The following is an 8,319-nucleotide window of genomic DNA, read 5'->3' as shown; positions in this document are numbered from 1 at the left end:
GCTCTCCTCGTTCGACTCTCTTCAGCTTCTCCAGCTACTGCAGGCTTCGGGCTCCAGACTTCCACACCCTCTGACTCTTTCTCGTTCTCATTCTCGTTCTCTTGACTGACGAACACCGTCCTTTTTATCCCCCCGTAGCTTCGCCTTTGACCCCCTCCCTTTGACCTTTCACCTCGCTCCCCATTGGCCCGAGAAAAAGTGGGCGTGAAGGCTTTTTGATCCACAAATTTGCATATCTCGATCGTTCTGGAGGCGGGGCCAAATCGCCCCTCGCTCACCGATTGGACGGCAAAAAGTGGGCGTGTGTCGTTTTTGATCCGTTTTTGAAGCACAAAATCCGTGATTTTGTACACGCTGTTCGACGCGCGCTCTGCACGAATCCAACACCGGTACCCACAGCGGGGCAAGAACGGTGGCGATGCTACGGTTGCGAGGTGTGACGTGAAGGTCGTGGCGGTTGTGGTGAAGCGGTGGTTGTGGTCGGTGGTTGATGTTGTGGTTGTGGTGGTAATCATGGCGGTTGGTCCAAAATAAAGATAGTAAAAGAAAAACGGCTATCCTGAAGAGTCGCAGCACGCATGAATAACATTTATTCCCACTAGACAACGGGTTTGGGCCTAACTACACATATACTTGCCGAGATACCTCACCTAAGGGACCTGAATGGTGGTTCGCGAATTTGGTAACCACAACAATATCATCGGTAACGTGCTCTGGCAGCCATATTGGATCAAAAAAAAACAAAAGAGTTTGCTCACACCAAGTCCTTCTCAAGACTGCGCATGGTGTGTATTCTATGAATACCATCTAGTTTATCTTAAAAAAGGTAAAAACAAACAAACCATTTAAACAACTTGGGACGTGAGCCTTGACCCCATGGTCAAAGCACACAGTCCAAACTGACATAGGCCCCGCAGGTCTTATCCCGTTGGCTTCTCGATGCCTCTCAGCCTGAAGGCTGAAGCACATGGTAATGAATGAAACACACACATCCTCACCCAAAAGGACCAGAATGCATGGTCATACAATTGGAACCCTCCATAGGATTGAGTCCCCATGACTTCAACGGAATTCTGTCCTGAATTTGGGCTTATTTGCCCTCATCTGGATGGCACACCATATAAATATCTAACCAATGATGACCACATTTGTCGTTTATACATTGATCGTACATCATGGCTGTAATGTTGAGCATCAGCCATGGATTATGTCTGACATGGGAACACCACATAATCCGCAAGAACAAACCATCCGTCTATTATTTGTGGATTACCTAGCCACCTGGGTTTAATTGATTAGGTGAAAGCTGATTGGTTATTCCCTCCATTCAAAAGGCTTTGTCATTTATATCTTGACTGCTTTTGATATTTGCTTGTGGTACATGCTTGGGAGCCTCATTGGGATGCATTTCTGTTTTCACTGTCACTGATGATTCGCCAATAAGCGATGAAACCGGTCTGGCAGCTGAGGGGGTGTGGAGCATTGGGATACTCATGTGTGTACTGTTTGTAAATATTTTTCTTGCTGTGGAGAAACTCTGGAAAGGGCTTGAAATAGCAATGGGCTTACCTTGGTAGCCTTTCTTGGTTGCTTTATGCAGCTCCTTTGGCTGGAAGAGCATGACTATGTACGTGTAGATATATATATATATATATATATATATATATATATATATATATATATATATATATATATATATATATATATATATATATATATATATATATATATATATATATATATATATTGTTACGGTGGTGGAAATTCACAGAACACCATTCAGGTTCCCCGAAGATCAGTTATTTCGATAAGTGTGTGTTCCAGGTTAGATTTCCCCACCAATGTATAACGGGCTGTGTATCTTTGAGTTCGCCGTTATTCTTTGCTATCTTTTATTTTAAACAAACTCTACAACGACATCATCTCCACAACCACGCCATCCCCACCACAATGCCACAGAGTCTACAACCACGTCAATCTCCACAACACAGCGCCCTCCTCAGCAAACAGCGGCAAATGCCGTTGTTACGAACTCGCGCGCAACAGGAAAGCCACATTCCAGCGTCCGTGTGCAGTCGGCCGTGAAAGCGGCTGATTTGCATAAGTGGATCAGAATGGCCTCTGCCAAGAAAGGAACTGTGCAATCAGTAGTGAGGGGGGCGGAGCCAGCCGAGGGTGAAGAGTCGAAGGTGAAAAGGGGGCGGGGCCGAACCTCGGATGAGAGGTGGGGGAGCGGGCACCCCCGGGCCCGATAAAAAGCTGTGCTGGAACGCCGATAAGTCAGTCGGGAGTCAGTTGGGCTCGGTCGTTGGAGACGGGAGAAGTCGCCAGGGGCATTCGTCAGCCGGAGACGGAGCACGTCGAACAGGCGGAGACGGAGCACGTCGAACAGCCAGAGACGGAGTGCGTCGACAGCCGGAGATGGAGCGCGTCGAAAAGCCGGAGTCGAGCAAGCTACGTCACGGTCCGAGCAGATGGCCCTGAGTCGGTCGAGCGATGCTGAGGAGTGAGCGGGTTCTGAAAGAGCATCAACTCTAAAAGAGCAAGGCCCGTTCGCTCCTCTGAAGCGTCGTCGGCCAGGCCCGATCGACCAGGCCGCGGGAAAGGCCAAGCGGCCAAGGAGAGCCGCCCGCCAAGCTGCTCAAGCCGCTCAAGCGACTGGCGTGTTTTGCGATGCCCCAGGTGGAACAGAGACAGATACCGAGGGTCGCCGAACAAAGACCCATCGAGTCGCCACAAGGGCGACGAGGTAACCTGCCCGGCCTCTCGGAGCCCCTTTGGTCATCCTGGCTCTGAGGAATATTAAAGAATTACGAGCCTGTGTCTTTTTCTTTCTTGGGTTTTTGTATGAAAGTCTGTGGCGCCTTGTCTTTAAGTAGAATTGTTATTAAGTCCGTGCTGTAAATGAAATAGCAATCGGCTGTCGGCTTTTGCTCGTGTCTTGTCCCCTATCCCCATTCATTGACTGCTTTCGTGCTGGTTGAGAATAAATCACCCATTGTTTGAATGTCACCTGCTCGTTGCGTCCCTTCATGTATTGACTGCCATGGTGCGCTCGGGAAATTAACTGGCTTTTAAAGCTGATAAACATACATCTGGTCCGACGGGATTTGACGAATTAAAACTGCTCGGCTTCGCATAGGGAACGAGCTGCTAAAGTGGCTCGTTTTCGTGCAAGTCCCATCGAGGTATAAACTCCCAGTATTTCTGTCCGTGCGAATAGTTAGGTATATCGATAATTCGGCGATTGACCCTGTAGCGCCTGGACAGAATAATTGGCTAGTTTATGATGCATTAAGGCATCCGTGACTGGATTTCGGCGTTGATCCGGAAAGTCACGACTGGATTGCGGCCTTCGGCGGACGTGCAACCGCGATTTGGTTAGAACGGTCGTCCGTACGCTGAACGCGGCGGATTCCCACAACAACAATATATATATATATATATATATACATGTATATATATATATATATATATATATATATATATATATATATATATATATATATATGTGTAAATATATACACACACACACATATATATGTATATATGTACAGTATCTCACAAAAGTGAGTACACCCTTTACAAAAATGTACATATTTTGTTGTAATTTTTTACTTAGATGTGTTATAAACACAAAAGAAATGATGGAGTAGATATTCTGTCATACATGTACAGGCCCAAAACATTTATTCTGTGGAAACAATGTGGCATACTGGGCATATCTGTGAAAAGGAGGGGGGAGGGGGGCAACAAAAGTGAGTACACCCTCTGTACTTTCTCACATTGAAGCATTATTGTTTTCAGTATTTTGTATGTCCACCATTGTTTTAGAGCACAGCAGCTATTCTACTCGGTATGAAGTTGACCAGAGTTCCATATGTCTTTGCTGGGATCCTGTTCCACTAATCTGCAATGACTTCTCGAAGTTGCGTGATGTTGGACACCTTTCGTCCCTCAACCTTACATTTCAGGATGCCCCACAGGTGTTCTATTGGGTTTAGATCAGGTGACATGCTTGGCCACTCCAACACATTGACCTTCAACTTCTTCAGAAAGGCAGTTGTCTGCTTGGAACGATGCTTCGGATCGTTATCGTGCTGAAATACAGCTCCTCTACCAAGTTTTCGCAGGGAGGGTAACATCTTCCCCTTCAGGATGTCACAGTACATCATAGAATCCATGTTTCCCTCGATGAACTTGAGCTCTCCAGTACCGGCAGCACTCATGCATCCCAAAACCATGACACCACCACCACCATGCTTGACAGTAGGGATAACACACTTGTCTTGGTACTGTTCCCCAGGTCGCCGCCAGACACGCTGCACTCCATCAGATCCAAACAAATTGATCTTCGTTTCATCAGACCAGAGGACATGTTGCCAGTAGTCCAGGGGCTTGGATTGATGTGCTTCAGCAAACTGTTTGCGAGCTTTCTTGTGGTTCTGCTTCAGGAGAGGCTTACGCCTTGGATGATGCCCATGCAACCCGATACGATGGAGTGTGCGACATATGGTTTGCGTACTAACAGACTGGCCAGAAGCTGTAGAAATCTCTTCAGCAATCTTGGCGGCACTTTGTCGTCTGTCTTGGAGGACTAGATTCTAAACTTGGTGAACAGTACGTGCAGTCATCTTTGCTGGTCTGCCCTGGCGAGCGCAACTCATTGTTGTACGCTTCTTGGAGAACCTCTGGATGACCTTGACCACGGTGTTGGGGCTTACTTTCAAAGAAGCACTGATCTTCTTGTATCCTTGGCCATCTTTATGTAGGGCAAAGATTCGATATTTGACATCTTTCGAGAGCTCTTTACCATGAGGAGCCATGCTGCTTTCTCAATGGCGTTTGGTACAGTATTTCCTCTGCAATTATTTCTTCAGCAAGCAGATAGACAATTACTGCATTGAGTCCACTTCTTCACTTTTAACATACCAGGGAGGTTTCAGCTCAACGGACATTGTGTGTATTGTTTGGTGCATATTTGTACCTTTAACACACTTTGACTTAAATATGCAGAAAATGATGAAAATGGAAGCTGTTTTACCATGCTTGACTTACTTCTTTTGCAGACAATAACAGGGGTGTGCTCACTTTTGTTGCCTCCTTTTTCAGAAATATTCCTAATATGTCACATTGTTTTTATGGAATGGCAGTTTTGTGCCTGCATACATATTGCATAATGTCTATTCTGTCATCAACTCGAAGGTTTTGCCTCCAGCACAGCTGCTTAAAAAATTACACTGAATTATTTACATATTTGTGAGGGGTGTACTCACTTTTGTGAGATACTGTTCTATATATATATTTTTATATATACACACATATTTACATATGTATCTATATATATACATACTATTTACATATGTATCTATATATGTACGCACATATTTACAAATATATATATATATATATATATATATATATATATATATATATATATATATATATATATATATATATACAGACACACACACACACATATTTACATATATATATATATATATATATATATATATATATATATATATATATATATATATATATATATATATATATATATACACATATTTACATATATACTGTTGCGAATTCGCGCCTACCGGTGTGCGAGCGGCCACGTAACTCGAATTACGGCACGTCACCCACCGGACGGACAATTCTGTCGTGACCCTGTCGGACTAACGCCGGGAACTAGTCACGGGTGGGTCTTTCGGCCTCACCACGATCGTGCCAATCGGCCCCCCGCGTGGGATAGGGTTGTTCGCCAAATTCGACCGACCTAAGTACCCACACGGAGGGTAGACCGGGCGATCGCACCTCGCCGCAGGTCGACTCCGGACACGGGCCACTTTAAGCGACCCGTTCCGTACTATCGGGATAACCGAGCGGTGTTATCGTCAACCTCGACGGTTCCGATTAATTATCGGGCGAATTTAGCCCACTACCAACCCTTTACGTGAAGTAAGATGGAGATTCAATTAAAGAAAAGACGAAGCGAAATGGGAAAAACAGTTCAACATAATTCACATTTATTCCGCGGCACACAGAAAGCACACATATACAATTACAACAATTATGCACCAAAAGCAATTGCAATAAAAGAAACACAACAATGCAGATCTACTACCGACTACGCGAGCACACGGCAACACTTACACAGTTTTACTTTACAGACGGCGCCGACAACACATATACTCAAAAGCAAAAGAAAAGGGCCACCCTCAAAGACAAGGGGGCAGATGGGGCCTGTGGGCGCGAGACCGGGCGGAGCCTACCCGTCTTGTGATGAGCCGCAAATGTGGCGGCGGTGCCCCGACTCCGCGGGTTTCGTTGGCACTACTTGGAATGGGGTGGGAACGGGGCCCCCTTTCCGCACTATCTCAGTGCGGGGGGGGGAAAGGGGGGAATTGTTGATGCTCTGGGGAAAGAGGATCGCTGGCTTGCTTGGGTCCCGCGACGAGCGACTCCACTGCGACCTCGACCGCGGTCCCGGCTTCCCCTCTCTGCAGCTCCCCGACAGACTCCGAACCCCGACAGACTGACTCTCCTCCAGACCCGTCTTGACTGCTGCTGCCACCCTCCGCCACCGCCACACCTCTCCAACTCGCCCGAGCCCAAAACCTAGCGCTCGCTGCTGGGTGAACCCGGCACGGTCCCCGAAACAGCTACAGCCGCTACCCGGCTTTTGTCCCTCTGTCGCCATCTCCGTCGCCATTCAACACACGCACTCCCGCGTTCCACGACGCTCACACTCCACTCTATTACATTCACCCTGGGAGACGCGGCTGCGTGCTCCCGCATGCCCACCGTCATCTCCCTCACATACCGCTCTCTCACACACGGTCTCCCTTGACTCGGCCGTTCACTCACGCATGCAACCTCCCTCGCACACGTGGCTCCACTCACTCGCGGCCTTCCACTCACTCATGCCATTTCCCTCACACAACCCATACCACTCACACACGCGGGGGCACTCGCCCGCGGTGCCTCATCTACACACGGCGTGCTGGGGAGCATGCACTCCGGCACACTCACCACCACACCACTCACACACGGGGTTGCTTCCACACACGGGGAGGCACTCACACCTGGCACCACACACACCGGGACAACCACACTGGGGATTCGTGTCCCCACAAGAGTCTCCGGGGCCTCTGTACCCCCCAAACTTTCCGTGCACCTGTCCACAGCACTCGTCCCCTCAACCTCGCAAAGCACGACCGAACCCACCTGGTCGTGACTCGCCTCAAGGGGGCATACTCCCTCCCCTCATTCCTGGAGGAGGCCATCCAGCTGCTCGCACTGGGTCCCTACCCAGTCCGCCAGCTCCCCCTCATGGTCCTCCACGACCTCCGTGTGTGTGTGCGCGTCTCTAACCCCGTCATTATCATGCAGTCTCTCCTCTATTTTTTCTGTCTCCCGTGTCTCTATACATTTTCTCTCCTTGTTCCTTATTTCTGTCTCTTCCTGGTTCCTTTTTCCTTCCCATCTGAGTCGTTCTTTCTCTCTGAGCCCCATTAGCTGTTCGTTCTCCCTCCGGAGCTCCTCAATCTCCGTTGACTCCAATCTCGCTCTCCGTTTTAGTTGTTCAATTTCACACTCATATAGTTGTTGTTTTCTCTCCCACTGTTCCTCCTGCTCTTTGTTTTCCAATCTGATTGTTTCTTTCAATTGGCTCATTTCCTTCCTGTGTTTCATTCGCTGTTCTCCACTACTCTCCCTCGTTTCCTCTCCTGTCCTTCCTTCTCCAGTTTCATGGTTTGCTTCATTTGGTTAATCTCCTTTTTGTGTTTCATTTGCTGTTCTTTGTCTATCTCCTCGTACTCCAGCCTCAGCTTTTCTTTCAATTGGTCAACCTCAGATTCATGTTCTTTTTGTTTTCTTTCCCATTGTTCCTCTCGTTCTTCCCTCTCCAATCCCCTTGTGTCCTTCCATCTCCTGATTTCTCCTTCCTGCTTCATTCCTTGCTCCTTCAACTTCTCGTATTCCAACCTATTTTTTTCCTTTTGTCGTTCAGTTTCAAATTCATACTCTTTCAGTTTTTTATTCCACTGTCTCTCTTGTTCCTCGTTCTGCAATCTCATAGTTTCCTTCAACTGACTGATTTCTTTCTCCTGTCTCATTCCTTGTTCTTTCAGTACTCTTTCTTGTTCCTCATTCTTTAATCTGGCCTTCGCTTCCAGCTGTTTGATCTGTACAGTGTCGTTTCTTAACGTTTCATTTTCCGTTCTCTTCCTTTCCTCTTTTAACACTATCAGTTCTTTTTGTAGTTCCCCCTCTTTGTTTTGGTGTTTCTGTGACTCAGAAACTTTCTTTTCC

This window comes from Eptatretus burgeri, chromosome 11 (assembly GCF_056783735.1).
Source record: "Eptatretus burgeri isolate ZD-2024b chromosome 11, Ebu_testis_v1, whole genome shotgun sequence".
In the NCBI taxonomy this organism is placed as follows: domain Eukaryota; kingdom Metazoa; phylum Chordata; class Myxini; order Myxiniformes; family Myxinidae; genus Eptatretus; species Eptatretus burgeri.
Note: the sequence above shows the minus strand (reverse complement) of the source record.